This window comes from Anthonomus grandis, unplaced genomic scaffold (genome assembly GCF_022605725.1).
Source record: "Anthonomus grandis grandis unplaced genomic scaffold, icAntGran1.3 ctg00001142.1, whole genome shotgun sequence".
NCBI lineage: Eukaryota > Metazoa > Arthropoda > Insecta > Coleoptera > Curculionidae > Anthonomus > Anthonomus grandis.
In genome coordinates this window covers 3,991-7,388 of record NW_026088682.1, presented here as the reverse complement: position 1 = coordinate 7,388, position 3,398 = coordinate 3,991, and the positions used below count along the sequence as shown (strand labels likewise).

General features: G+C 30.6%; 1 long non-coding RNA gene across 1 annotated transcript; it reads left to right on the top strand.

The window, feature by feature from the left end:
• The first annotated feature begins 266 nt into the window (after nt 1-266).
• LOC126750035 (uncharacterized) lies at nt 267-1,820 on the top strand. The gene is made up of 3 exons (XR_007665558.1): nt 267-1,146; nt 1,206-1,516; nt 1,650-1,820. It is a non-coding gene; the product is annotated as an uncharacterized LOC126750035 (long non-coding RNA).
• Nucleotides 1,821-3,398: the final 1,578 nt, after the last annotated feature.

Here is a 3,398-nt window from a genome sequence, read left to right as displayed (position 1 = left end):
ATTTCAAACTGGTTTTGCCATATATCTTTTCTAATATCCTTTATTTTATATTGGCCTTTATATTAAGGTCAATATAATGAAATATGCAAATGATAATCAGACACGGAATAAGGAATACAATAAACCAATAACGGATTGAATCGGAGCTACAGAAGCCGAGATATTAATGAAACATTGGAAAAAACGAAAGAAAACTTGTTTTTTCCCACTATATCACTTTCTTTTTCTTAAAATGGCTATTGACTAATTTTAATGTAAGCCCTAAACAGATAATTTCTAGTAAAAAAAACCAAAGAAACACATTTTGTTCGAAAATCGACAGGGAAGGATTAAAAAAGGTTATAACCGATTTGACTCTAAAATGAACAGAAAACCTATTTATTTGCATTTTTCAATTCTCGAAGAAATCCGTGTTCAAGATGAACATTTTTTCAAAATATGCTCCCAATTCAATTTTTTTATTGGTTCAGGATCATTCAAAAAATAGTAAAAAAGCTTATTGACAAATTTTTTTACAATTTATGGGAGTGCCACAATAGAAAAGGAACAGATTAGACCGTATAATAATCTGTGTATTAGGATTGGATAAAAGAATTCTTACGTCGACTGTTCTATTTTCCATTTTCATTTTGAAAGTCAATTAGGTAAATGGAAAGATCAATAGAAGCTAAAATTAAGCTAGTAAAATAAACCATTGAAATAAAATAACCGTCACTTGCTTTAACAACCCCTGCAATGAAATTTATCTACTAAACTTACCCTATGTCGCCCAAACCCTAAATTGAAAAAAACAATTAGAACTAGGTATATGAATTTTGCTGCCAAAATATTAAATTATATAATTTATCAAACCGACCGTGAAAAAATAAATTTTAGTGCGCCCATGACATGCCAAGCTCAAACAGCAATGCTCAATGACATCTGAATTTGACAAGTCAGTTAAATTCAGATGTCAATGTCAACCCAATAAAACAATAATATAATTCACCTTGAGAAATTATTATTATTTTTTAACTAATATTTATTGGAAAACTTCAACACAAATTATTTGCTAAATAAAACTGATGAAAATCTCATAACTTCATTCAAGTTCGCATCTATTTTGCCTGTGTGGCCTTTGTTTTGTGTACCTAGAATTATTACAAGGTATGATTTGTTTTCATCCTGGTCAACAATTTAACAGCTGTGGGACCCATTTGTTGTAGGAGAAGAATTGCATGTTTTAACTGCTGATTAGACTACACAACCAGAAATAAATAAGCTAAATGAAGTATGTTAGGATACCCCAGAGATCATGAAATGTGTTTGATAGGGCTCAGACCATGCACTTAAGGACATCCGTCAAGAAATCATTGAGATTCTACCATATTGATGAAATTGGGAAACCAGGAAGTACTGCCTGTCTTTACTGTTGGTTAGAGTACACAGCCAGAAATAAATAAGCTACAGGAAGTATGTTAGGATTCCCCAGAGATCATGAAATGTGTTTGAAGGAATATGAATCAGCTTTTTTGTTGTGAGTAAAACGGAGCAATATTTTAATAAAGTTTTACCTATTACTGGATTGTTTCACCAGAAGATATTTTATATATTTTGTGTTGTCTCAATGAAATATGCATATCTAATTATATATACTTTATTTGTTTCAGATCTTGAATAGGCAAAATGGCACGAGAATCTTCCAACTGGACCCAAAGTCTCTATTTTTGGTTAGAAAATAAAACTTATTTAATGTTTATGTTCCATGACCTGCTTATTGTTTTATTAAATTTTGTCATACAGTTATTTAGTTTTAATAATTAAAGAGAAAGTTGTTGTTGTTTTTTTTTTTGAAGATTCCATTCCTTAAGGCATAAACCACATTATGCTCTTCTCTGCAGTTATTACCATATGATTGTTATCCATTTCATACACATGTTTAATTTTAAAATTTCATATAATAAATAGTTTTGACAATCTACCCTCATATAAAGCAGATATTATTGGAACAGTTTTCTATGAGCTACCATTTATATGTGGCGATCAGTTTAAATTTGTACATACACTTAATCAGAAATATTTCATAGACAGTATTTATACCTGAATGTTCTTACATACTTAACTAAAGGAACTTTATTCTTTTGCTTAATCATAATATATCTTGTTTAATCAATGTCTTTAATTTATTTAGAAAGTCATTTCAGATATGTACTTAGGTCATTCATAAGTTACAATGCCTTGCAGAAAAGCAAACATATCTGGTTTCTAAATTGGTACACTGGCTGAAAGGGAGGACAAGAGAACTCCAAAGACTAACCCTTTCTGCACACTTACAAGTATCTTTTAGTTTCTCATAATGCTCTCGGTCAATTAAATATTTATTTATTCATTTATTCAATCAATATACGGGAAACCCCATTGTACAAAAGATTTGGTTACAATATTAAATAAAGTAAAAGATGTATAATTAACATAATAAAAGTACTTTCACTAACATAATAAGACAGTATTCAAAACATATACACAAGAAATAAACACAATAAGAAAACAATAAATTAAAATATTTGACCCAGTTGACCAATAAATCCAGTGAGCTTGCAAATGGATCAAGTTCAGGGTGAGAGTTTAAATAGGCAAGACTACGACAGATTGGAGAATGTAAAGAATAGTTGGAGTGACAGATTGGTAAAGCAAACAGTTCATGTCTCCTTAGGGTGCGTGCAGGGACCTTTAAATTAAAGCTGTTGATGAGAGCAGGGCAATCAATAAGCCCATGAATAACCTTATACATAAAGCTGAGGTCACTTTGAATCCTTCTAGATTCCAACGATTGAAGTCCCAATATTGCCTCCATGTCAAGTAGGTTCTCCTGCATATTTAACTCGTAGGAACAGTACTGGGTAAACCTCTTTTAGAGTCTTTCAAGTTGCATTTTGTGACCATTATAAAAAGGAGACCAAATGATCGAGGCATACTCTAAATGACTTCTAACCAATGAACAATAAAGTATCTTCAAAGTAGATATAGACATGTCACGACAAGTTCATAAAACAAAACCTAACATCTGAGAGGCCTTCCCCTCCACAAGATCACAGTGTTCCCCAAATTTGAGCTGAGTATCAAAGACTACTCCTAAATCCTTTATTGAGTCAACAGAACTAAGTACTATGTCATCAATAGTGTATATATTATTCATTTTATTTTTAAGTCTAGAGAATCCAATTGAGTAGCACTTATTTACATTTAAAGAGAGATCATTCATATTAGCCCACTTTACAAAAAAATATGTTAAATCATTTATAATATTTTCACTAGATTAGCTATTTTACAGTAGAAGAAGAACATGAATACTCACACAATTCTCTTAAATATTCCAAGTTAAAGGAAAAAACATTCAATAATATTTAAATCTTTTTTTT